This window comes from Mesoplodon bidens (assembly GCF_964165515.1).
Source record: "Mesoplodon bidens genome assembly, chromosome: 7".
NCBI lineage: Eukaryota > Metazoa > Chordata > Mammalia > Artiodactyla > Ziphiidae > Mesoplodon > Mesoplodon bidens.
Genome location: NC_138164.1, coordinates 8576104 through 8603617, shown reverse-complemented (window position 1 = coordinate 8603617; position 27514 = coordinate 8576104). Strand labels below are relative to the sequence as shown.

At 49.0% G+C, this 27514-nt stretch overlaps 1 protein-coding gene across 2 annotated transcripts in view; it reads left to right on the top strand.

Moving 5' to 3' along the window:
- The window catches only part of PKNOX2 (PBX/knotted 1 homeobox 2), a 257472-nt gene that overhangs the window by 53160 nt on the left and 176798 nt on the right, over positions 1-27514 (top strand). For both annotated transcript variants that reach the window (XM_081239903.1, XM_081239902.1), the window contains exon 2: positions 18898-18967. The gene's annotated coding sequence lies outside the window, so the exon portion shown is untranslated. The remainder of the gene's footprint in view (positions 1-18897; positions 18968-27514) is intronic.

Here is a 27514-nt window from a genome sequence, read left to right as displayed (position 1 = left end):
AAATGAACATCCATGGGAGAAGTCAGTGGGCTGGGATGTGTTTGGGGTGCATCTACCCCTTTGCTGACAACAGCAGTCCCCTCAGCTTCGGGCCCTGCTCCAGGCCCATCTGCAGAGTCGGGGACCAGAATCAAAAGTGGACGCAATAGCTAGCGGCAGCCATGCTGTTTGGCGTTGGAGGCATTATGAACTGGTATGTGAAATATGGCCACACTCTTGGTTTTAGTCGTAGCTGGAAAGCATTAGGAGACAATTAATAAATCATTTAGTGCCCTGAGTTTAAGTAACTTATTATTATGGGCCGCATATATTTATTATGCTTCACTGAGCAACACTGGCAAATTTCCTTCAAATATCACACAATTTGTGCGCAATTTGTTTCAGAAGCTTTTAAAAATTTTTTTAAAGAAATGCCTCTAAAAATTATATTTATTTTGAATTTTATTATTATTTTTTTATACAGCAGGTTCTTATTAGTCATCCATTTTATACACATCAGTGTATACATGTCAATCCCAATCTCCCAATTCATCACACCACCACCACCCCGTCCCCCGCCGCTTTCCACCCTTGGTGTCCATACGTTTGTTCCCTACATCTGTGTCTCAATTTCTGCCCTGCAAACCGGTTCATCTGTACCATTTTTCTAGGTTCCACATATATGCGTTAATATGCGATATTTGTTTTTCTCTTTCTGACTTACTTCACTCTGTGTGACAGTCTCTAGATTCATCCACGTCTCTACAAATGACCCAATTTCGTTCCTTTTTATGGCTGAGTAATATTCCATTGTATATATATACCACATCTTCTTTATCCACTCGTCTGTTGATGGGCATTTAGGTTGCTTCCATTACCTGGCAATTGTAAATAGTGCTGTAATGAACACTGGGGTGCATGTGTCTTTTTGAATTATGGTTTTCTCTGGGTATATGCCCAGTAGTGGGATTGCTGGGTCATATGGTAATTCTATTTTTAGTTTTTTAAGGAACCTCCATAATGTTCTCCATAGTGGTTATATCAATTTACATTCCCACCAACAGTGCAAGAGGGTTCCCTTTTCTCCACACCCTCTCCAGCATTTGTTGTTCATAGATTTTCTGATGATGGCCATTCTAGCTGGTGTGAGGTGATACCTCATTGCAGTTTTGATTTGCATTTCTCTAATAAATAGTGACGTTGATCAGCTTTTCATGTGTTTGTTGGCAATCTGTATATCCTCTTTGGATAAATGTCTATTTAGGTCTTCTGACCATTTTTGGATTGGGTTGTTTGTTTTTTTCATATTGAGCTGCATGAGCTGTTTATATATTTTGGAGATTCATCCTTTGTCTGTTGATTCATTTGCAAATATTTTCTCCCATTCTGAGGGCTGTCTTCTCGTCTTGTTTGTAGTTTCCTTTGCTTTGCAAAAGCTTTTAAGTTTCATTAGGTCCCATTTGTTTATTTTTGTTTTTATTTCTATTACTCTAGGAGGTGGATCAAAAAAGAGTTTGCTGTGATTTATATCAAAGAGTATTCTTCCTAGGTTTTCCTCTAAGAGTTTTATAGTGTCCGGTGTTACATTTAGGTCTCTAATCCATTTTGAGTTTATTTTTGTGTATGGTGTTAGGGAGTGTTCTAGTTTCATTCTTTTACATGTAGCTGTCCAGTTTCCCATCACCACTTACTGAAGAGACCGTCTTTTCTCCATTGTATATCCTTGCCTCCTTTGTCATAGATTAGTTGACCATAGGTGCGTGGGTTTGTCTCTGGGCTTTCTATCCTGTTCCATTGATCTATATTTCTGTTTTTCTGCCAGTACCATATTGTCTTGATTACTGTAGCTTTGTAGTAAAGTCTGAATTCAGGGAGTCTGATTCCTCCAGCTCTGTTTTTTTCCCTCAAGACCGCTTTTGCTATTCGGAGTCTTTAGTGTCTCCATATAAATTTTAAGATTTTTTGTTCTAGTTCTGTAAAAAATGCCATTGGTAATTTGATAGGGATTGCAGTGAATCTGTAGGTTGCTTTGGGTACTATAGTCATTTTCACAATATTGATTCTTCCAATACAAGAACATGGTACATCTCTCCATCTGTTGGTATCATCTTTAATTTCTTTCAACAATGTCTTATATTTTTCTGCACACAGGTCTTTTTTCTCCCTAGGTAGGTTTATTCCTAGGTATTTTATTCTTTTTGTTGCAATGGTAAATGAGAGTGTTTCCTTAATTTCTCTTTCAGATTTTTCATCCTTAGTGTATAGGAATGCAAGAGATTTCTGTGCATTAATTTTGTATCCTGCAACTTTACCAAATTCATTGATTAGCTCTAGTAGTTTTCTGGTGGCATCTTTAGGATTCTCTATGTATAGTATCATGTCATCTGCAAACAGTGACAGTTGTACTTCTTCTTTTCCAATTTGTATTCCTTTTATTTCTTTTTCTTCTCTGATTGCCATGGCTAAGACTTCCAAAACTACGTTGAATAATAGGGGCAAGTGTGGACATCCTTGTTCCTGATCTTAGAGGAAATGCTTTCACCATTGAGAATGATGTTTGCTGTGAGTTTGTTGTATATGGCCTTTATTATGTTAAGGTAGGTCCCCTCTATGCCCACTTTCTGGAGAGTTTTTATCATAATTCGGTGTTGAATTTTGTCAAAAGCTTTTTCTGCATCTATTGAGATGATCATATGGTTTTTATTCTTCAATTCGTTAATATGGTGTATCACATTGATTGATTTGCATGTATTGAAGAATCCTTGCATCCCTGAGATAAATCCCACTTGATCATGGTGTATGATCCTTTTAATGTGCTGTTGGATTCTGTTTGCTAGTATTTTGTTGAGGATTTTTTTTTTTTTGCAGTACGCGGGCCTCTCACCGTTGTGGCCTCTCCCGTTGCAGAGCACAGGCTCCGGACCTGCAGGCTCAGCAGCCATGGCTCACGGACCCACCCGCTCCGCGGCATGTGGGATCTTCCCGGACCAGGGCACGAACCTGTGTCCCCTGCATCGGCAGGCGGACTCTCAACCACTGCGCCACCAGAGAAGCCCTTGTTGAGGATTTTTGCATCTATATTAATCAGTGATATTGGTCTGTAGTTTTCTTTTTTAGTAGTATCTTTGTCTGATTTTGGTATCAGGGTGATGGTGGCATCATAGAATGAGTTTGGGAGTGTTCCTTCCTCTGCAATTTTTTGGAAGAGTTTGAGAAGGATGGACGTTAGCTCTTCTCTAAATGTTTGATAGAATTCACCTGTGAAGCCATCTGGTCCTGGACTTTTGTTTGTTGGAAGATTTTTAGTCACAGTTTCCATTTCATTACTTGAGATTGGTGTGTTCATATTTTCTGTTTCTTCCTGGTTCAGTCTTGGAAAGTTATACCTTTCTGAGAATTTGTCCATTTCTTCCAGGTTGTCCATTTTATTGGCATAGAGTTGCTTGTAGTAGTCTCTTAGGATGCTTTGTATTTCTGCAGTGTCTGTTGTAACTTCTCCTTTTTCATTTCTAATTTTATTGATTTGAGTCCTCTCCCTCTTTTTCTTGATGAGTCTGGCTAATGGTTTATCAATTTTGTTTATCTTCTCAAAGAACCAGGTTTAGTTTTATTGATCTTTGCTATTATTTTCTTTGTTTCTATTTCATTTATTTCTGCTCTGATCTTTATGATTTCTTTCCTTCTGCTAACTTTGGGTTTTGCTTGTTCTTCTTTCTCTAGTTCCTTTAGGTGGAACGTTAGATTGTTTATTTGAGATTTTTCTTGTTTCTTGATGTAGGGTTGTATAGCTATAAACTTCCCTCTTAGAACTGCTTTTGCTGCATCCCATAGGTTTTGGATTGTCGTGTTTTCATTGTCGTTTGTCTCTAGGTATTTTTTGATTTCCTCTTTGATTTCTTCAGTGATCTCTTGGTTATTTAGTAATGTATTGTTTAGCCTCCATGTTTTTTGGGGTTTTTTTTACGTTTTTTTCCCTGTAATTGATTTCTAATCTCATAGCATTGTGGTCAGAAAAGATACTTGATATGATTTCAATTTTCTTAAATTTACTGAGAATGCCTCTATAAATTATTAACCTGAATTCTTCAGGACAAATTGCCGGCATTCCAGCCCCTCGCCCACCATCCCTTATGAGTGTCATAAAGACTTCCTGCCCCCAGAACAATGATAGTGCCATGTCCCACGTCTGAACCATCTGTGCCGTCTGAGGGGCTGGGGAGAGGATGAAGAGTTGCTTGCTGTCTCCTCCAGTCGGGCACCTGGGGCAGAGATCTAAAGGGAGTCTGAAGAAAACACACATGTTTTTGGATGATTGGCTGGAGGCCGGAACTGTTGATCAAAATCCTTCCTTCCAAAGCTTTGGTTAAAATAAAAGAAATCAAGCATGGGGGTGGAGAGGGTCAGTCCTTAAATAAAACTAGGATCCTGTTGACTAGGGAGCTGGAAGCATTTCAGACACTGATGGCTCCAAACTGTTTTATTGATGAGGAAGCCAGACTCACAGAGGGGTGACAAGTTTCTCTAAGATGAACTGGAGAATCTTTTCCACATTTTTTCAGGCCCGATGCCGTGTTGTCTTTTTGTTTTTCTTGGTAGAGCAGTTTAAAGTTTTGATAAGATGACATTTTTAGTTGACTCCTGAAATTTTATAGCCCCTCCCCACAAAGATTCTCATGTGACTAGCTAGGGACAGGGTCAAAAGACAGCTTGGTAGGACTTCCCTGATGGAGCATGGTTAAGAATCCGCCTGCCAATGAAGGGGACATGGGTTCGATCTCTGGTCCGGGAAGATCCCACATGCCACGGAGCAACTAAGCCTGTGCGCCATGACTACTGAGCCCAAGTCCCACAACTTATGAAGCCCACACGCCCTGAGCCAGCGCTCTGCAACAAGAGACCCCGCACACGGCAAGGGAGTGTAGCCCCCGCTCACCGCAACTAGAGAAAGCCTGTGTGCAGCAACAAAGACCCAGCGCAGCCAAAAACAAATAAAGACAGTCTGGAGACTTCCCTGGTGGTCCAGTGGCTAAGACTCCGTGCTGCAGTGCAGGGGGCCCGGGTTCGATCCCCGGTCAGGGAGCTAGACCCCACATGTCGCAACTAAGAGTTCTCATGCCGCAACTAAAAGTCCCACACGCGGCAACAGAGATCCCGCGTGCTGCAGCTAAGACCTGACGCAGCCAAATAAAATATAAATAAATATTTTTTAAAAAAGACAGTCTGACTGGCCTGTCCCTCCATTTCTAGATGTGTTTTCTAACATCTGTACGACCTGTAACTGTTGAGCACCTAATGTGTAATAGGTGCCCCTGGAGTGCGTGTGTGTGTGTGTGTGTGCGCGCACGCGTGATGTATCAAAACAACCCCTACCTTCATCTAGCTTTGTACATCGTTGGGCTGCTCCAGCATCCAAGGAGTCAATTCCTGTGAGTGAATGAATGAGCCTACCAGGAACGAATACAAGCAGCTTCTAAACAAGCTCAAGACAACCTACAGGAAGAAACCAGCAGCCTGGAAGCATCAAGAAGGAGACTTATTTGGGATTTTCTGGATAGCTGAAGGTTTACTTATTAAAGTCCTCCAAAGGTGTTTTTTTTTGTTGTTTTTTTTTTGTGGTACGCGGGCCTCTCACCGCTGTGGCCTCTCCCGTTGCGGAGCACAGGCTCCGGATGCGCAGGCTCAGTGGCCATGGCTCACGGGCCCAGCTGCTCCGCGGCATGTGGGATCTTCCTGGACCGGGGCACGAACCCACGTCCCCTGCATCAGCAGGCGGACTCTCAACCACTGCGCCACCAGGGAAGCCCCAAAGGTGTTTTAAACATCAGCAGTGGACATCCTCCCTAACCTCCTGAGTAACTGATCCTGACCATGACCGAAACTTATGTGATGATTCACGAAGTTTCCCTTAGTTTTCTCCTTGGTCAGCCCTCCATCGCCTCAGCGTGCCTCTGGCAAGCTCAAGCCCTCTCCTCTTTTATTGCTTCTAATCAGCTGAGACCCAAGGGACCAGATAACTGAGCCTGTTAGAAATGTGTATAAAATCAGTAAAAAGCTCTAAGTGAAGCCAGGGAGTTTCCTTATGAGTAAGGTTCCTAAACTTCAGTGGAAAGATTTTGTGACATGTACTCTGACTGCTCAGAGATTTTGAAAAAATTGTTTACTTTCCAGTGTTTCATACTATACTACATACCTATATGTTGAATTTATGAGGTTACTGGATAGCTAAATCACATGCTGGTTTCTTTGTCATAGAAACTCTGGCCTGTCTGCTGGGAGGCTGAGAGTAAAGTGGTGGGGTTGCTAGTTTGTTTTCAAGACCATCACAGGGGAGGTTCTCCAATTCAGTTATTTTAAGCCACAAAAGGCAGTTTCCCTAAGAGAAGGGCCTCTTGTTTCCGGGAGGTTTTGCCCATCAGTCTTGAGAAAGCATCTGCTGCAGGGGCCTTGCTCACCAGCTCTTCCTTCCCCTTTGCCCCTGGAGGGTGCTCACTCTTCACTCTGCCAGAAACAGAGCTGCTTTTGTGTCATTCCAGAGGGGCGTCCCAGGCCGACCTTACTGCAGCCCGACAGAGGGCCCTCTGAGCAAGTCCTGCCTTGAGAGGGACTCCGCGGGCCCCTCTGTGCACGGGGAGGATGGCCTGTGCCAGTCTGTGACGCCCGCCAGTTCTTTGGCTGGCAGGTGCCAGGTGGAGACAGTCAGCAGCTCAGGAGGGAGATTGTTCTGGGTAGTTACTGCTAGCAAGGGATCCCATTTTACCTACCTGCCATCAGAGTAATCTGTCCCCTGCTGGAGGCCCCTCAGAGGAGCACTGAGCAGGTGAGGCTCGGCAGATGGCAGGGCAGCCGGGCGACTCCGGCCCGAAGAGGGCAGCGGCCAGACCTGCTCAGGAGGCCGAGGGCGCGTGCAGTGAACTCGGAAAATCTGCCCCCGCCCGCTCCTCCCGTTTATGGTGAAATTGGGTCTCCTTTAGGAAAGGTACAGTTTTCCTACTCCGTTTGTTTTCAGATTGGTGTTATACCCTGGAGCCAAATTAGTGGCTCAGCACAATGGGAAACAAATGCTCTTTCAGCATCCCGCTGTGATCTGGGGATCCAGGTGGGGACACCAGCTGAGTGGTTGCCTTCTCCACAGAGCCACCCCTCTGCAGAGAATCAGCGTCCCAGAACCATCCAGCTCAGCCAAATTCCCTCGTAATCAGCTGTGCTGTGCACATCTGCCTCACCCCAGCTAAACAAGCTGGAGCCCTCTTCTGTTAGTTATGAAACAATATTCAGGACCAGGCCCCGGGGGCGAGTTAGGAAGTGATGAGCGAGCGGGAAGCACTGTTTGGAGGGGCCTGGCCTGCCACGCATGGCCTCTCCCAGCGGGGCCGGACCCTCAGGCTCCTTTCCAGGGCTGCCGTGCCGGCACCCTTCTCTCACATGCTGGCGGCTGTTGACTTGGCTTGCCCGCCGACGGAATACTCCCACTACCTCCAGCGCTGCCTGGTCTGAGAGGGAGCGGCTGGGTCCCCATCTCACCCCCATCTGGATATACCTGCCTGAAGTGGGGGAGCCCTCCTCTGTGGTGGCTACGTACCTGCTGGATCACATTTCGCCCCTTAATCAGCTGGCATCTGTCTCTCCCATTTGACGGGGCTCCTTGGGGGCAGGGAGCTGATTTGTCCTTTATTACTGATCTCCGACCTAGTAAAGCATCTGGCGTGCAAAACACATTTTATACGTGAAGGAAGGGAGCAATTGACCAGGCTGCCAATCCTGGACTTCCCTGGTAAGTCTCCATCCCTCTGTCAATCCGTTTCTGCAAATGTGAAAAGAGGAGGAGGGATAGATGCTCTCTGAAGTCCCATCCAGGTCCGACAGTGCGTGGTTCTGACACTGCCTCAGGGCTGCTCCTCCTGGCTGGTGCTGCCATTGTGCTGAGGTCCCCTCTACCCTGCTGACCCTGCCTTCGTCAGGACGCACGTTTCCAGTCTGGGTCTTGCTCTCTGGTGGCGGATGCTGTCCTCTGCCTGGGCTCTTCTCCCTGACACATCCTCAGCCTGCCACTTTCCCAGTCACGCAGTTGACAGTTTCCTCCCAAGTTATGCCAGATGCAAGATGACGACTTGTTGGCACAAGAGGATGCATTTGTTCTGCCTGGGCTGCACCTCCTGGGGAGGCTGTGTTTACTCTCCTTTCTGGACTAGACCCCTCTCCACAAGGGGAATCAAGGGCCTTCTCATTTTCCATCAAAGGAGGGTTGACCCGTAGCACATCCCGTCCCTTTGCCGTGCGGCCTTTGTCCAGGATGCAGGACCCGGACAAGCTGGCCTCCCTCCTCTGCCTGTAAGCCTGGTGCAGAACTGTTCCTGCTTTCCATGAAACAACAAAAATAACCATCTTTACTTGCATGAGAGAAATAATTTTAGCTTTTCAAAACATATCATTATTTTACTTCGTTTGTATAATATCTCTTGTTGCAGGCAAGGCAGGAATAAACATCTTGATTTCTTTGAGGCCCAAAGATTTGTTAGTATTTAGTTCAAGATTTCTCGGAATCTTAGAAATGTCCAGTTGAATGGGAGCCTAGTGAATATCTCCTCCAGTGATCCTTAATCTCTCTGGGGACATGGCCAGCCTTGAAAGCTTCATAAAATTTGGAAATCTCTCTAAAGAAAAATGTACACACCAATACCATTCTGGATAAAGTCTCAAGGGGTTTGTGGACCCCTAAAACCTTAAGATTCCTCTTGCTCTGATCCAGCCACTTGGTTCAGTAGACAAAGAAGTTGAGACCCAGAGAGTGAGGGCGACACACAGAAGGTCAAAGGGACGTGAAAACCAGCGCCATCCCCTAGGTTCTGTCTACAACCCTTTCCAGCACACGATACTGCTCGCTGCCGAATCAGATTAGAAGACCAGATCCTCCCCTCTTGTTCTTGGCCTCTGATTCCTTCTCCTTTTAGATTTCCTGCTCACCGTTTTATTGCTGTAGATACATTCCTCGACTGTCTTTCGTTTCAGACTAGAAAGGGGCCCAGGGCTGTCCGTCGCCACCCACCTCCCACCAGTTCCTTTTCTTTTTCACCCTAAATCGTGTCTCATTCGTCCAGCCTCAGCCCTCTGGAATCGCCTTGGCTCAGATGTTTCCATAGGAAAGTTGCCTCCCCTGTTGGCCAACTGGCCTGGGAGCCCCAGTGTCTTGTGTTCCCCCACACTGTGGCTGCAGAGACTTGGGGTTCCCTACTCTCTCTGTCTGCCCTGGGTTCCCTTATCCTCTTCTTCAAAATTGTGGTAAAATACACATACCAAACTTTACCATCTTAACCATTTTTAAATGTACAGTTCAGTGGCATTAAGCACATTCATATTGTTGTACAACCTTCACCACCATCCGTTTAGAAAACCTTTTTATCTTGCAAAACTGATATTCTGTATCTATTCACTAAAACTCCCCATCTCTTCTCCCCTAACCCCAGGCAACCGCCATTCTCCTTTCTGTCTCTGTAAATTTGACTATTCTCGGTACTTCATGTGAGTGGACTCATACAGTATCTGTCCTTCTGTGACTGGATTACTTCACGTAGCATAATGTTCTCCAGGTTTATGCACATTGCAGCACGTGTCAGAATTTCCTTCCTCTTTTAAGGCCGAACGATATCCCATTTTACATAGAGACCACATTTTGTTTATCCGTCATCCGTCCACGGACACTTAGGTTGCTTCCACCTTTCAGCTCCTGTGAACGATGCTGCTATGAGCATGGGGTACACATTGTCTTTTTGAGTCCCTGCTTTCAATCCTTTGGGGTATATACCCAGAAGTGAAGGGATGCTTTCTAAGATGTCTTAATTGTTCTCTGCTCTCCATCAAATCTATTTTTATTTTGTTCTTAAACTAACATCATCTGCGTAACTACTAACGTCACTGGGTCTGCGGCATATGCCACGAAGAGCACTTTCTCAGGAGCTCTGAGGCTCTTTCCTGTCCCCTCTCTCTAAGATGCCCCTCCCTTCTCAGCCACTTCTGCTCCCAAGCCTGTTGAATTTTTTTCTTATGGCTTATCACCTCTTGACATTGTACAATTGTATTTATAGTTTGTTTCCCCCATTAGAATGCGAGCCCCACGAAAGCAGGGACTTTTCTGTTTCGTTCACTGTTACATCTCTAATGTCAGACACAGTGCTTGGTGCGTATGCCTAACACATAATTATTCAGTTATTATTAACTTAATAATAAATGGAATAAATGGATGATCGAATGAATGAATAAATCAGCAGGGTACTGTTCCTGCCCACAAAGAACTTACAGTCTGGGAGGGAGATAGACATAATAGAACTGTATATAAGGCAGAATATGGGGGCCCTGAGAAGCATCTGGTTAAGTCCTATGACAGTGGCCAGCAGGGTCGATCCAGAAAGTACCTCTGTGTACTGGGCAGACTAGTCCCTCAACATTGATAAAAAGGCCCAGGCTGTTGAGTAGCTTTAAATTCATTTTCTCATCCATCTCTCCTCAACCTCCCTTTATGATATTACTATCATCAGTTTCCAGGTGAGGAAACCAAGATGGACAGAGGTTAAGGAAATTGCCTGATGCAACGTAGCCAGTAAGTAAGCAGGTTTGCAGTCTGGTCTGGCTGCCTCCGAAGTCCAACCTCTTTTTCTTTCTTCTATCAATTATTTTTCTTTTCCTTATCGAGTTTTTTTTCAAAAATTACAGAAGTGGCAGCGCTCTCTGCAACCCGAAACAAGGCACAGATGTGCTACCAATGGTGGGCCTTCGCGCCCACGTGAACATCCGGGCTGTTCCTTCCACACCACCTCTGTGCTCACACAGACTTATGCACGTGGATGCACTCAATCTGGAGTTTTCTCCGCTTTTACAAAAATGGAATCACACCGCACACATCAGTCTGCTACTTACTTTTCTTACTTGGAACATTGCGGCCATCTCTCACGGCAAAAGATGGAGCTCTAACTCGTTCTTTTGAATAGTTGCATTTATTGATAGCATAGCTGTGCCACAGGTTACCCAAACATTCCCCTACTGGTGGACATCTAGCTTGTTTTCACTTTGTCCCACTGCAGAAGCTGCTGCATTATCCTCATGCCTGGGTACTTTTCTTTTTATAGGATACATTCTCAAACTGGGGCGGCTGAGGAAAAGCGTATGTGTATTTTTAATTGCGATAGATCCTGCTCTACTATTTTCCCCAAAGATAGTAGCAATGCAGTGTCACGCTTTGAACCCCTGCGGTTTCTAGGCCGGTGCCTGCGTCTCTTCTTCCCTTGCCTCTTCTCCTCGGAGCCGAGTACCCCTAGGCGCATCCCAGCCTCTTCTGACCTGGCCCAGGACCCTCCAGGAAGGCTGGAGGGACACCGCCTCCTTCTGTCACCTTCTCTCAGGGCATGGCTCTGTTCTCTCCCTCGGCCAGTGAGGACCGGCCGTCAGGAAACCTGGATTGTAGTCCTAACTCTGTTCCTAATCAGCTGTTTGACCTTGGACAGGCCACTTAATTTTCTGTGCATTGGTTTCTTCACCCATAAATCGAAGGAGGTTGGGCTGGATGATGTATGAAGACCTCCCTCTCCAGACGACCTTCCCGGGTTTGAGACCCCATAGTGGTCTCACTGTGGGGAGACCCCAGGGGAGCACTGGGGTCTGTCTGCTCTCTGGGGGTCGTGGGGCCTGCAGCGGACAGAAGGGCCTTTCTACAGCCCACTTCCCTCCAAAGGCCTCCCAGCTGCCTGGACTGCTGATTGTATCAAGAAATAGTGCGGGGCTTCCCTGGTGGCGCAGTGGTTGAGAGTCCGCCTGCTGATGCAGGGGACGCGGGTTCGTGCCCCGGTCCGGGAGGATCCCACATGCCACGGAGCAGCTGGGCCCGTGAGCCATGGACGCTGAGCCTGCGCATCCGGAGCCTGTGCTCCGCAATGGGAGAGGCCGCAACAGTGAGAGGCCCGCGTACCGCAAAAAAAAAAAAAAAAAAAAAAAAAAGAAATAGTGCGGAGGGTCGGGATTCCAGAGACAGGCTGACTTAGACCTGGGCTAGAACCCAGATCAGCCATGATCTTGGGCAGCTTGCCTCACCTCTCTGTGCCTTGATTTCGGAATCTGTTAAACGGGCGAGCTAAAACGGTCTCAAAGTTCTGGAGCAGCACTGTCCAGTACAACCGCCTGTGCCAACGGAAACACCGTCTAGCCGGAGCTCCCAGTACCACAGCCACTAGCCACATGGGGCTGTTGAGCACCCGAAATGCGGCCACTGAGGCTGAAGACTGGATTTTAGATTTTATTTAACTTTCATTAATTAGAATTTGTATTTAAAAAGCCAGATGTGGCTAGTGGCTATCTTGATGGACTCTGCAGCTCCAGAAGATGAAGATGTTATAATACAGTACATAGAAAGTGCTCAGCCAGCCCAGTGTCTGGCACACAGTAAGCACTCAATAAACGTCTGCTATTATTAGGTATCATGTGTCTCACTTTCCGGCCTACCACACCCGATGACTCTCAATGGCACCTCACGCTGGCTGTCCTGGAGTCACCTGGGGAGGCAGGGATGGGGGAAGGTGTTGCTGCTGGTGATGCATGTCAGTAATGAGCCTGGCACTAAATGTTTCTGGTCTGCTACTTTCCCTGGAGGGTCATGTGAGCGGAGTGGTATGTGGCCTGCTTTGCAAGTGATTAACATGGTGTAAGCAATCTGCATGGAGAGAAAAACCCCTCTGCTGGTATTCCATTATTCTATTAGAGTTTCAGAGCCGGGATTAAGTGGACATGATTTCTTCCTATAGGCCATTAATTTTGTTTTATTGCTGGTCTGATGGCCATTACCCTTTTTGCCAATGCATTCCCCCATTAGGTTTGTACAATTAACAAAATATGTGCTGTTAGGGCTTTGATGGGAACAGTGGGATGGAAATAAAGGGAGGGGACGCAGCCTCCACTGAGTTGGGGGTGAGGAGAGGCTGGACCCTGGGGTGGGGCCCCTTCAGCACCTGCCTGGTAGTCACTGGCATTCCTGGAAAAATCCCTAAGACCTTTGCCGGTTGTCTCCTGACTTGGAATGGAGGAGCTGCCCAGGGGCGTGAGAGAGGGAGGGACCCTTGGTGGGCCTGGCTGGGAACAGCGCAGCTGAGAACGTAATGAGCCACTTCCGTGTCGTCACCTTGAACCCTCAGCAAGCAGCGTGCGTCAGCCTCCAGGTGCCCTGCCCTGTGACTGAAGCGGCTTCCAGGCGACACCTGCCCTCTCTTTGGGGGGCAAACAGGAGGACCCGTGCCTGATGAAAATGGGGGCCTCTGATACTCAGCGTCATCTGGTGATTGCCACGTGGAAATGCAAGATCAGCGTTGTTAGGTCATCCAAATTTTGGAGAAAACTTAGGAGCCTGGATTTTCAAATGTGAAATGTCCCACTTTTCAGTTGTTGGCAGAATTTACAAAAACATCAGACAGGCGAGAGGCCAGCTAGGGGCTGCCAGTGGGTGACCTCTGCCAGGCACTGAGCTGTCCTTGGGGGGTTTTGAGGAGGAACGAACATGACGCAATTTGTGTTTCAGGAAGATGCCGGGCTGCGGGAGGTAGTGGATGGGCAAAAGCGGGGCCAGGCTGGAGGCCAGGAGACCGATTGGGGGCCCTGGGGAGAGAGAAGGAGGCCTGAGGCGGGGCAGTGACGATGGGCCAGGAAGAAGAGCAGGGGTGCTCCCATTGGAGAATAAGCATGTCTCGGGACTTGGTGTTTTCTCACCTCCAAGGGTGCCCACTTACAGGAACGGGGTCCAGCTTAGAGTCTCGGGCCTGGACGGGGCCTGGGGAGCATGGCTGAGGGACAATTTCCAGGTCCTCTGCAGCTGGGTGCCCAGCACTGCCTGCAGCTCAGGGGGCTGAGGACAGTGGGGAATCAGCCTTGTTCTTATCAGGCTTTGAGGAAGCCTGTGCAGCACCCTCAGTGCTGGGTGGGTGCGTTTCTCAGAGCCACACATTTAGTGCCAGGTGATCCTCTCAGCATTCATTTACCCAGTTGTTGTGTCTTTGAGAGCCTGGTGGCCAGGGCCTGTGATGGTGGCACTGACAGCCTCACTGGACTAATGTAACCCACAGCGAGCTGTCGTCACGGGGCGAGGGGAGCAGATATGGAGCAAAGAGGGGACTTGGGTGATGAGGTGGGAGACACAGGACACACCGTGGGGGGACGAGTGGCCCTGCAGGCATTTCCTCCTGGGAGGGTCTATTCAAGTTTTCTTTCTCTTTTTTTTTTGCGGTACGCGGGCCTCTCACTGCTGTGGCCTCTCCCATTGCGGAGCACAGGCTGCAGACGCACAGGCCCAGCCGCTCCGCGGCATGTGAGATCTTCCCGGACCGGGGCACAAACCTGTGTCCCCTGCATCGGCAGGTGGATTCTTAACCACTGCGCCACCAGGGAAGCCCCAAGTTTTCTTTCTCTTTTGGGAGTTTTGCTCATGTGCCTAAAGAGGCTTCTCAGAGATGGGGACCATCCAGAGAGAGTCTCGGTGCCTGAGGACAGGTTGTCACTATTTGTCCTCATCCTAAAGGTCTGGCTGGGATAGTAACAGAGGAGCTTGTCACAGGCAGTGGGATGAATGCAGAAGCCCTCAGGCTTCTCGATTTGCCTCCTTTTTCCCATCCAGACTCTGCCAGCCCTCCTGGGCTGGCAGCCCTCCTAACACCGGAAGACAGCAACAGCAGCCTCATTCGTCGTTATGAATATGTTCCAGGCATCGCACAAAATGCTCTCGGTGATCATCTCACTTAAAGGCGCTACTCTTATCCCCCTTCTAAAGGTGCGAACCTTGAGGTTTGTAGAGGTTAAGGCTAGGAAAGTGCTGGACCCAGGCTTAAACTCAGAACTGTCTGACTCCTGTGTCTTTACTCTTACCCACCATCATATACTGAGCTGTGATACGGGGGTGAGTCTGGGCAGCTTCAGAGATGTATAGATGTCAGATGGAATTTTGGTTTAAGGATCATCTAGTCGAGCACTATCATTTTGCAGATGAGGAAACTGAGGCAGGGAGTGGTTAAAGTTCCGTGTCCAAGACCACACGGTAAGTGAACGACGGACTCCGGGTGTGAACCCATGACGCCCTTGGTTGGTCTAGTGCCTTCTGTGGTCCTTGCTAAGCCCCAGGCTCATCTCTGTTCATCCTTCCAACTTACCTAGGATGCTTCGTGGGAGCTCACTCAGCTGTCCTTGGGCGTGGAGGGTCAAGTTCTAGTGTGCTCCCTCCCGTGGGAAGCTTTCTTCTATACTTCTCCCCACCTCTTAACAATGAACTTTCATCAGCTCTCTCATTTACCATTTCATAAATGTCCTCATATTTATAAATGTGAATGCTCAATTCCATTTATGATTCAAGTTTATCTTCATGGTGAGTAGGGTAGGCCTGAGTTTCAATTCTGGTTGCGTTATTGCAGGGCCGTTGTCTGAAGGCCTTTGACGTGATCACTTGCCTTCCAGGACTACAGGCTGCTGGCTTTGGAAGGCCCCAAAATATCACGCACGTGGTTCCCCAGCACGTGTCTGCTGGTGCATGGTGAGGAGTGAAAAACAAGGACAATGTGCAGACGTTGCAGGTGCACATATGTGTGTATATGTGTGTGTGTGTGAGAGAGAGATGGACAGTTAGAGACAGAGAGAGATAGAGACAGAAAGAGAGAAGAGACAGAGATGGTGGTGGGGGGGATGCTTTTCATGATGCTCCATTCACTTCAAAGAGTTCAAAAGGTGGTCAGCCCTTTTTGCTCTCCTTACTTTTGGGGGTTGAATTACTTTATGAAACGGTGGTGAAAGAAGACACTATTAATGTTTTATCAATATACATGTTTGTCAACCCTCCCAGTCTCACAATGTTTTTTAACATTTTACAGATGGGGGAAGCCAAGTCTGGGAGACCATGCTCTCTGGAGCATCTTCTCACCCAATACAGGATTCTCTTTGCTGTGTTGGGAGCTCACTACCTTCCAAGAAAGCCTAACTCATTGCTGGATGGTGCATAGGACTAGAGAAGTCTTTCTTGTATTGAACTGAGGATTGGCTTCCTCTAATATCTGTCAATTAGCCCTAATTCTACCGTGTATAGCAACGCCGCCTCTCTGTCACAGAGTTTCTTTAAATATTTGGAGGACCACCTAGTGGGAGAGAGATTGTTGCTTTAGTCAATAGAATTAGGTAGGACCAATGGGTCATATTAGAGAGGGACAAATGAAGGTCCATCTCTAGTTTCTTCTCCCATATCTTCTGTCTCACGGCCTCCTAATAAGGAAAATAACAACAACGACAGCTAACATGCAATGAGTGCTTATTTTGTGTGAGGTACTGTTCTAAGCACTTTACGGTATATGAACTCATTAAACCCTCACAGCCAACCTCAGAGGCAGAACCCTCATTAGCCCTATTTTACAGATGAAAAACCGAGGCGCAGGGAAGTTAAGTAACTTGCCCATGGGCCCACTGCCAGGAAGTGGTGGGACTGGGATGGACACCTGTACAGTCTGCTTCCAGAGCTTGTGCTTTTAACTGCTAAACTTTTAACTTTAGTTAAAAGAACTAGATGTCTTTGCTCACCTCTCTCTTCTACTCATCACCGTCAAATTTATTAAAATATGATGCCACAGCTCATCTAAAAGTAATGTGGATTGATAAGTCTAAAGTGAGGGGACCATTCTCCCCTTGGTTGGCCACCGTATAGCTATTTAGGCAACTAGGATCAATGTAATGGGTTTGGCAGCAACACCATACCCTGGGCTCCACCTCTGCTTGCATTTAACTCAAATAACCCTTGTCTTTTTTTAAAAAAAAAAAAACAAGTCACCCCAATCTGTGCTTTTTCAATTGATTTTTGAATGTAAGAGTAGGGTTTGGTATGTTTATTCGTGTCAAATCTTTTTCTACAACTGTGTAAAAAATTAAACTGGATTTGCATGTGGGCATGGACTGTAATAATTTGATGGTTTAGAGTGATGGGATTGTGGGCAATTTTTTTAAATTTTCAAATTTATTTAATTTATGGTTGTCATGATGTTATTGTGCAAGAAATAAAAACTGGTAGAGGAAGAAATTAACTTTTTAGTTTTGGGCCATCCTTTTAGCTTGTTCAAAGTTTTATAACACTGCCCATCAGAATCCATCTCCCCAGCAGAGTGGCCGTCCTTCACAGCTTAGCATCATGTGCAAATGGCAAGTCTGCCATATCTTCTTGCAAGTCGCTGGTGTCTCGACAGTCCCAAGAGGGCAGGGATAAATCCCCACCCCCTGCAATTCAGCCTATAGAAACTTCCTGTACTGAGTTCACGTATGCTCAGTAGCAATGTGTCAGTAGTTTAGAAGATTATAAGTTGGAGCCCATTGCCAGCCAGAGGCTGGTTGTGAAAACTGATTAGAATGAACAGAGTCCATCACTGAACATTTCAACAGACACTTGCTGAGAACCTGACACATGCTGGGCTATAAAGATGCATAAGGTGCAGTCCTCATCCTCACGCACTTGCCTTCAGTGATCTGGTCTTGTCTCTGAGGTCCTTGCGTGAGTCACCAGTCTTGGTCCTGGAGATATTAGTATCTTCCAGCCCCAGAGGAAGTGCCTCGTCCTGGGCGACGTCGTCATGAACAAGAGGGACATCTTTCCATGAGCGCGCTGTATTACACCCCATGCCTGAATCTTCTGTCTGAAATTCTACCTCTTCCAGGGAGCCTCTCTGTCTTAATTAAAAGGAAAATACTAAAGAGTGGTGGGGTGGGGAGTGCCCTCTTCTTCATGACCTTCCTTTGTCGGAAAACCTTCAATGGCTCCAGGAGCTCACAGCGCAAGCCTGGCCTCTCTGCCCGACACTCGGAGCCCGGATGCTCTGGCCCCTCCCTGCTTACTCAGCGTTACTCCCTCCTCTGGTCTCTCAGCCCCTGCCTTGTCCCTGGTCACTCCATGCTTTCCCCCGTCACCCTTGCTCAGAGTGCTCCCTCTCTTGGAATGCCGTCTCTCTTCTTCCACCAGCCGAATCTTTGCTGACCAGTCCTCCAAGACCCCAGTCAAGGTCTCCCTCCCCCTGAAAACTTCTTTGAAGGCCCCAGCTGTCGCCAACTTTGTTTCTCTGTGGAGAGAGTTATGGTCTCTACCACACAGTTCAGCACTACCTTATGTATGTTCTCGTCTTATTGGATGATGTTTCATATGGATATTCTTATTTCGCCACTGACGCGGTGGCACTTTTATTACAGGAGCTGTGGATTTCATTCCTGCTGCACGTGGAGAGTGTAGCTCGCGGAGCAGAGACACCTGATAAACATGTGCTGGGTTTTTCTTCTTGTTGTTATTGCTTTATCCCAAGAAGAAAATTGAAAGCAGTCACGTTTTCTGATCTTTCCAGTCACGCCCCCATCATTCTTCTCCACACACATCTCCCTTCTAACCCAATGGGACTCTTCACTTTTACTTGAAAGTGCCCTCCTACATCTGGACTTTCCATAATCCTGCCGTAAACCACAGCATTGGTGGTGGTGTTTGCTTGTTTGGGCAGCTCCCCCATATAGGTTGCCAGCTTCCCCAGGGGCTGCTCAGCTCTGTCCCCCCTGCACGGGGTCTTCCGTCAGACAGGTGGCATCAGTAAATGATCATTGCCTTGGTCGGCTCAGGGCTCCCCACAGGCATGAGCCTCTTTTTCTCTGGGGAAGGGGATGAAACTCGCAAGAAATCCTGTCTCTCCGTCCTGGTTAGTCCTCTAAACAACCGTCGTTTTGCACCAGGAGCTCCTTGCTCAGGAAACTACCCCCGCTCAGCAGTGGGGACACAGTGGCTGCCGGCCCTGCCTGTGCTCCGGAGCAGGACCCACTTCTGAGTTTACCCGCATCCGATCTTGCCTCTCGCTCCCAGCAGAATCATACACAGTCTATAAAGATGTTTTCTTTCACTGACAGGTTGACTCTGGAGCAGGACTCTGAGGCTGGCCGTCCTCCATGCCGCTCACCAGAAAAGGGACTGTGAACTGTGAGTAACTCTGATTGGCATTTTCCACGCTGACTCAATAAGGTTATGGGTTAAAGACCAGCCCTGAACCTGATCTTTCACAGCCCTGCATTGTGTGAGAGACGCACCCTGTCTCAATGAGCTAGTCAGAATGTGAAATACAGTGGACCTCTAATTAGATGAGGTCTGAAAGTGACGAAGAGGCCCTGTGACATGACATCCTATTTAATTAGACTGTATTGATTGTGCGTTAAGGTGGACCTGACGTGTTAGGCGTGTCCTGAGTGTTGGAGAGGGAAGCTCTTGAGTTTGCAAGGGCAGGCTAAGCTTGGGAGGCCGTGAGAGGAGGACCTGGGCCAAGTTCATAGCTCGCGCTTGCTTTTATGTCTGGTTGTTTCTAGAGAGACATGAGGGAGGGAAAAGGAGATACTGCTGGTCGCTTCCCTTCCATCAGCACAGAAACTGCTCCCCACCTTATCCGTCTGTGTATTTGCTCATATTGGTTCTCCCACTTGGCAGAAGTCTTCCCGCCTGTAGGCCCTGGCCTGAGTCCAGTCTGTTCGTTGCGACCTCCTTCGGTAATCCAGCCAGAGGTGATTTCTCCCTCTTCTGAGATGCTGTGCCTCATCCCTCTGCTGGGCATGCCTCTGCCCGCGCTTCGCTGTGTGCCCTCAGCGAGGCTGTGAGCTCCTGGAGGCTAGTCTGGGATTCCCTGCTCCTTGTTTCCCCTGTGCACCCTCCACCTAGGCGCCGCTCAGGCAATGTCAGCTGGAAGGGCTGGCCTGAGGCTGCACAGCTTCCCTACCCTGCTTCGGGGGCTCCCGGGGGCTGAGCGGCTGCGGTTTTGATAGTACATTGGCTCCCATCCCGTCCACGGAATTTTAAATGATTAACCGTTATCAGCGCACATCTTTACCTCTGTGTAAAAATAGATTGACTGTAATGAGCATTTGAATAAATCATACGAATGGCCGCCCTGTGATCGTCTAACATCCTGCCGATGGCTGCCCGGTGAGTGAGCAGGGCGCCGGCCCTCCGCCTAATGGCCTGCGCGGCACTGCTGGTGCCTCTGTGAGTGACAGGGCGCGGCTCCCAGGGCATCCCCTCTCCGCCTGGCTTGGAGCGGTGGGTCCCCAGACACCGGGCCGGGGAAGGGTGCCTCCCTCCATCCTGTTCCAGGAAAGCCTACCTAGGAGATGGGGCCGGGGTGGGGGGAGCCAGAGTAGGAAGATAATGACCTTTGTGAGAATCGATGTCTCCTCGCACTGGAGGTTAGATGGGCCTCATCGGTCACGTCAGTGTGAGAGGAAGCAAGCCGAGCGTGAAGCTTCATGAGACCGGGGTGCGTGTAGGGGAAATAAGTCTGCATGTTCCGTCCCTGTCCCCGAGAGCAGCCGGGCGCCTGCCGGGCCCACCCACACCTGGGGGAGCTGCCTCGTGGGGACACTCGGGGACCCGCACAGAGGAACGAGGAAGAGTGGGGATCTTCAGGTCCTGGGACTCTGAAAGGGGAAGATTCAAAGGCTCTTCCTGGGAGTGTTTTTTGCTAAGGCGGAGCCTGCCTTTTGGAGGGGGAGGAAGAGGAGGGACGGGACCTGCAGAGGAGGGAACAGTGTGCAAGTCTGAAGTGAGGGCTGGATTTGCGAGGGAGATAGCAAACATTCTAATTTAATTCGAGTGGTGTTCCAGTTATGATGGCTGGGTAACAAACCACGCCAAGACATAGTGACTTAACACCATTTATTATGCTCATTTATTCTGTGAGTCAGGAGTTCAAACAGGGCACAGTGGGGAGATTGCCTCGGATCCACAGGTCTGGGGTCTCTGCTGGGGCAGAAGCTAGGTGCTGGAATCATCTGGAGGCTCGTTCGCTCATCCCTCTGGGGGTGGATACCAGCTGTTGGCTGAGGCGCTAGCCGGGGCTGTCCACCAGGCCCACGTGCCCTTTCCACGTGGCCTGGACATCTTCATAACGTGGATCCTCAGAAGGTGGTGGTTGGATGCTTAGAGGGAGCGTCCTGAGAGGGAACCGGAGCCGGACGGGGCTGCACTGCCCAAGCCCAGCGGTATTACGTTCACACATTGCCCTGGTTGGGGGCAGGCACAAAGGCCCACCTGGGTTTAGAGTAGGGGACATGGACGCTGCCCCTGCAGCCACGTCTCAAAGGAGGAGTATCCACGGCACATCCAATGAAGAGTGTGTTTCGGGGGTACTATGCTGTAGCAGCCGTCTTTGGGGGCACACTCCCACAGCTAGTGCTCCTCAGGTCTGGCCCAGCACAGCCTCGTCTACTCCCGAGGCAGGCCAAGGAAACCTGCCTCCAAGAACCAAACTGTCGAAACCCACCCAGTGTCTGGGTTTAAAGGCACCCCCCGAGCCAGGCTAGACTCCTCCCCAGGAAGGCATTTCCCGAGGACACGCTGGTGTTAGGAGGCCCTGCAGTTGGCAGAAACCTCTACCTCAGCGCTCGCCAACTTTTATGGCACCAGGGACTGGTTTTGTGGAAGACGGTTTCCCCGGATCGGGAGGGTGGGGGTGGGGGAGGGGAGGGGAGGGATGCTTCCGGCGGTAATGCGAGCGATGCGGGATGCGGAGCAGCAGATGAAGCTTGCTTGCTCGCCGCTAACCTCCTGCTGTGCAGCCCGCTTCCTAACAGGCTGCAGGCCCCTGCTGTACATTATAGTCCTTCTCAGCAAGAAGGGGTCCAGTTTGCAACCCACAGCTTGAAGTGCCAGGTCTGGAGAGGGCCTTAGACCTGTGACAAGGACTCCACAAGCCTTGAGCCCTGCATTCCCAGGCATAGCTCCCACACCCTCCACTCCCTGGCCTTCTGGGCTGGGGGAGGCTTCAGCCAAAGATCAGACCGAAGAGGCTGTCGGGTCTGTCAGGGTGTGCAGGGGCGTGGGCTAGCTGGGCAGCCCTTCCTCCGTGATCCTCGTGTCCTTTCCTCTCCGTGCTTCCTCTCTGCCACGCACACTGTAACCTGTGGACGCGGGGCCTTTGAGGACCAGGCTCCATTTCCTTTGCCATTTTCCTGACCCGGATGCAGCTAAGTTTTGGAAGAGAATCTGAGTACCCTGGATACCTTGTTGTGACTTAAGGGGATGGAAACAAAACTCAAGCAACCACAGGGTGGGAGCAGAACCAGTTGGTTTCTCCAAAGGGCCAAGATATGAAAATGGCTAATGGTGAAAGGGAGGGGGCAGGGAAGAGAGGGGCAAAGGGGCTTGGTTTTGCTGAAAAGTTTTGGTGGGAGGGTCTTGGAGTCTTCCACAAGTCGACTTAATATTAATAGCAATAAGTGTCGTTTGTTGAGCACTTACTACATGCTAGACACTCTGCTCAGCACGTGATGTGCATGTTCTTATTGAAACCCTCACACCATTTTATGAGACACTGTTACTATCTTGGTATTACATACAGAAAGGGAGAGAGGCTCAGAGACAAGAGAGGTACCGTAGTCAGTGACACAGTAAGTTAGTCACAGAGTTGAAATCAAACTTATGACTCTATCCTAGAGACTTAATCACTTCATTATGCGGCTCCAAGAAACTCAAGTTTACTCACCTCTAACAGGGAGAAGTCTGATGACATCACCTCCACTGTTACCCTCAGTTCTAAGATTCTCAATGTGCAGAAAAGATTCTGGGAACTGACTTAGACACCTCTAAAGTGGAGGCTGGCTTTGTGGAAATGGGTCTGTGTGAAAGCACAGAATGATTTCCTGTTCTCTCCTTTCCCCTTTTGTGAAACTTAGGTCAGGAAATGAATGTTTAATTTGGGCGGGTGAAGGAAACAGATAAAAACCAAAAGATCATTTGTATTTTCAAGGCTTCAACTTGGGGGGAAAAACATTGGGTTTGAAGTCCAAAGCTGGGGTTTGAGTCTCAGCCCCAAGACTTAGAACCTCTGTGATTCTGGATACATCTCTTTGGTCTTCAGATTCCTTGTCTCTAGAGTGGAAATGGGATTGTACACCCTTCCCAGGACGGCTGTGAGCACTAAATGAAATCCAGCACGTGCGAGCTTTAGAGACATTCCTGGCGCACAATATGTATACAGTAATGGTTCAGCCATCCACTCATCCAATACGTTAGGAAAAAGTAGAGACGGAAGGACTGTTCCTCTCCGTTGCTGCTGACAGAGGTGGTCTAGCAGCCTTCCTTTAACTGTACTCTCCATAAAAGTTCACTCATAAACTATTGATATTTTAATAATACACATTAGCATCTTGCCCTTTGACAGATGAATATTGAATGAGCAATAAAGAGGCAAAAGAGTAACCAGGTACATGGCTGCGGGGAAGCTGGAATCATGAGTGGTTGTTGGAGGGAAGGCCCCTTTTTAGGGACCTTGTGACTCACCTCTCTCTCCAGTGGCCCCTAGGAAACAGCTCTTAAAAGGAGTTCAGAATCCGGTCCAGCCCAGCCCAGTCAGGGCAGGATTTGTCCCCGGTTTTCCTTCATTTGGCTGGAGGGGACTTGGGAGAAGACAGAAAAAGGTCATTAAAGAGCTGCTGAGGGGCTTCCCTGGTGGCGCAGTGGTTGAGAGTCCGCCTGCCGATGCAGGGGACACGGGTTCGTGCCCCGGTCCGGGAGGATCCCTCATGCCGCGGAGCGGCTGGGCCCGTGAGCCACGGCCGCTGAGCCTGCGCGTCCGGAGCCTGTGCTCCGCAACGGGAGAGGCCACAACAGTGAGAGGCCCGCATACTGCAAAAAAAAAAAAAAAAAAAATCAGGCAACAAGCTTAGAAATAACTCAAACTACTTCCGCCCCCTCTCTGTCCTCTGCCCACCAGGCCCTGATGGGGGCTATGCTTGGGGTGTGTGTGTGAAGGTTTATAAGACAGAATTTCCTGCCTTTGCAGCTCCTGCTGCAGCCCCGCTGCCACAGCCTCCAGTTTTTCGTGGTCTCCATCTGGCCTGGGAGTCCTTGAGTGTGCAGAGAACAGTGACAGGGGCTCTTCGTTGGTCCGGCTTAATTGGTGTGATTTAATGACATTTGTGGCAGATTCAGATTTATACGGCTTTCTGAGCTGCAAATCTGCTTTCTAAATGTAGAATTTTTGTGGAGTGGTAAAAAAATAATGGCTGTTCTGTGATTCCTGCCTCCCAAGCTAGGAGATTGCAATTTACATTATGCAAATAGACATTATGCAATCAAGGCACTTTAGCAGGAATCTGGCGGCAGAGAGGCCACTGATGAGATAGAGGTCTGCAGCCCCAACTGGAGGGGCCCTGGAAGAGCCGAGATGAGGTGGGGAGGAGAGGGGTGGGGCGGGCGGAGGGGCCCGAGTCTGTTCCGCTGGCCCAGAGATGAGTGCTTCCGGGGGGCTGCCAAAGCGACTCTCTCAATTAATGGCTTTGTTTAATCATACCCCCTGTCCAGAGGACTATTGTCTTACGGATAATTTCGTTTGCCTAACGAGATTTTGCTAATTAAATCTCCTTTCAGCTGGTGTGACCGTGACTGCAGGAGAGGGGCTATTTGGAGTCTTCCCCATAAACCTTTCTGGAGAGGAGCAGGGAAGGAGGGCCGGGAGGGAGGGGAAGAGAGAAAGGAGGGGAGGGAGAACCTTCCCTGCTGTAAGCAGGCCTCGGGAAGCTTCCAGCAGGGTTTGGAGCTACAGGGTGGCTGCCACCACCCACCTGGCCTTTCTCTCCTGTTCTCTGGAAATGCAGGTACCCGTAAATCTTTGTCCAGCCTGAGGGGTTCTCCCCGCCTTAACGCTTCCTCTGTGGCTCCTGTCGCCTCCACCATTACCCTCCTCAAGTCCTTCCCAAATCCCCAGAGCTTCTGAGGGATTTCCAGGCCCTGCTCCCAGCAGCTCTGGCTGTGGGTGGTGGCAGTAGTGATGCAGGAACCCTCCCCTGGCCTTCACTGTTAGCCAGCCAGCCTGGCTCTTCAGAGAAGAAAAATTGCTCCCAAATTGGCCATTTCTCCAGCGATAATTGCATGAATCAAAGAGGAGAAGACCTTGTCAAATTCATGTATCATCAGAGTCCTGTATGTGGAGAAGCCTAGCGCTGTGCCAGCAATAGCTGGAGCCTAATTAATGCTCTTGTGAGCGTGTGCCCATGTCACGCCTGTGCTCCTTCATCCGCAGGGGTTCTTTACTGTCTGCAGCTTCCTTGGCCTGGCTGGCCAGGGGCCTCACAGCTCAGCCCCGTCTACTTTTCCTGCTTCATCTCCTGCCCGCCTCGTAGCTCCCTCCTCCCTGTTACTGACAGACACTCCTATTCCTGGTACCCAAATATACCAGGTTGCTCAGTTCCCCCCAAATACTCTGTATCACTTCACACCTCAGTGCCTTTGCACGTGCTCTGCCTGGAATCTCCTCGTCCTGAATAGCCCCTGCGCCTCCTGCAATACCCAGCTCACATATCTCCTCTCTGACTACTGCTCACAGGGCTTGCTGCCTTTCCTGAAACACTGCTGTCCTCCTTCATCCTGTACATTGTCACAGCACCTCAAACATATGTATCTATCTATCCAAGTTAAGAACTGAATCTTATTCTTCTCCTAATCCCAGTACCTAGAATCATCCCTGGCCACAAGAGGCCCCCTACAAGTTTGGTTGGGTTGAATGAAAAAATGAAGGAATGAACCAAGGGGTAGGGGGTGGAGTGATGGAGAGGTTTTCTCTAGTAAGCCCTCCAAACCCCAGGATGGGCGATGGGGGGAGGAGGGGGCAGGAGCCTGATTTCTGTGGGGGCTTTGCAGAGTTACTTGCCCATCCATTACCTTTCTTCCTGGGTGGGAAAGCCTTAATTCCCCCTGTGTGCCAGGCCCTGCACTAGGTGTGTCAGCATCTCCTGTTGCACATCCTCACGTGGATCCTGTGACATGGGTATTGTTTTTGCAGAGGGCACTGAGGATAGTCTATCCTCATCAGAGAGCAAGGCAGTGTTTACTTGTAACTGGGTCCAGTGGTGGGGATCCAGCAGGCTCTACCTCTAGGTAGGTGAAAGCTCCTATGCTTCCCAGTCCTCCCTCCCCATCTATCCATCTATTCAACCATCCATCCATCCATCCATCCATCCATCCATCCATCCATCCATCCATCCATCCCATCCATCCATCCATCCATCCCATCCATCCATCTATCCCATCCATCCATCCATCCATCCCATCCATCCCATCCATCCATCTATCCCATCCATCCCATCCACCCATCTATCCATCATCCATCCATCCATCCATCCATCCCACCTATCCATCCAGCCCACCCATCCATCCATCTATCCCGTCCATCCACCCATCCATCCATCTCATCCATCCATCCATCTATCCGTCCATCCCATTTATTCATCCATCCATCTATCCATCCTGACTAGAACCTAAGCTGTTGCACCCTGGGCTGTCCCCGTGCTGGAATGCCTGGGTTGCTGCACTGGGAGGGCCTGTGCGTCTGTGTGTGTGCTGGGGGATGGGCGAAACCCAGGCCCCACAGATGGCCCCCGGCTGCTGGCTCTGGTCTGTTGCCAAGCTAGCGGTGGGGATGTGAGGATAAAGGAGTCTGCCTTCCATGCTGCGGAGCGTGGGGGCACTCCAGGAGAAACGGCTCGCATCCTCCTATGTGATAAGGGCGTATACCTGTTGCCTGTGTCTGTGCAGGCCACAGGGTGTGTTTGTGTGAGGCCGTGTTTGAAGACAGTGCTTTAGGCTTTTCTTGGTTGCTGAGTTTCAGTGCTTTGCTTTTTGCCCTGAAGTTTGTCCCTTGGTGCCCATGTTCTGTCTCTTCACCGAGGCTTGTCATCATCTTAACATCCCCACCATGCTACCTATGCTCTGAGTCTGAAGGGTTTCTTGGTACATAAATAGGTGCTCAACAAACACTCTGTGATGCACTGAATGAGTGAACAAGCATGCCCTTTGCTGTCAGATAGACTTGAGCTTGAGCCCAAGTTCTGTTATTTAGGTAGCTGGGACCTTTGGATTTAACTTTCTCATTCAGAAAGCAGGAATTCTAACACTACCTATTCTATCTTTCTTGAAGGGTTGTTGGTGGAAGATTATAAGAGATATTTGAAAGGGTTTTATAAACTATAAAGCAAGTGTAAGGGGTTATTATTATAATGGTTATTACACTTGAAGTGATCATTGTGTTTGAAAATTAGGGATTCTGTTTTCAGGAATATAAAAGCATCCAGGCCGTGTTGGAACTCTGAGACTAACAGAGCAATTATTATGGGAACTGATTCCCCATTGGCCCAACTATGGGGACTTCCAGGGGCTGGGGTGGGAGGAGGGGTCTGGTGAAGAGGGCCCATCTTCATTTGTGCTGCCTATCCCCCAAGTGGACCCACACAAATGGTCTCTCTTGAGTCTCAGCCATTGCCCAGTCTTCTGTGCCTCATTATCTTTGCATATGCTGTTCCCTCTCCTAGGTAAGCTTTTCCCCTTTTCTCCACTGGTCTTTTGACCCTCTTGTGCCAAGTTGCTGCACTGTCCCAGGCTCCCTGGTTGCACAGTATACCTCCCTGAGAGCCTTTATCACATGGCATCTGGGACTGTGAACACCAGGGCAGGTGCCGGCATCACTCATCTCTGTACCTCCAGAGCTGA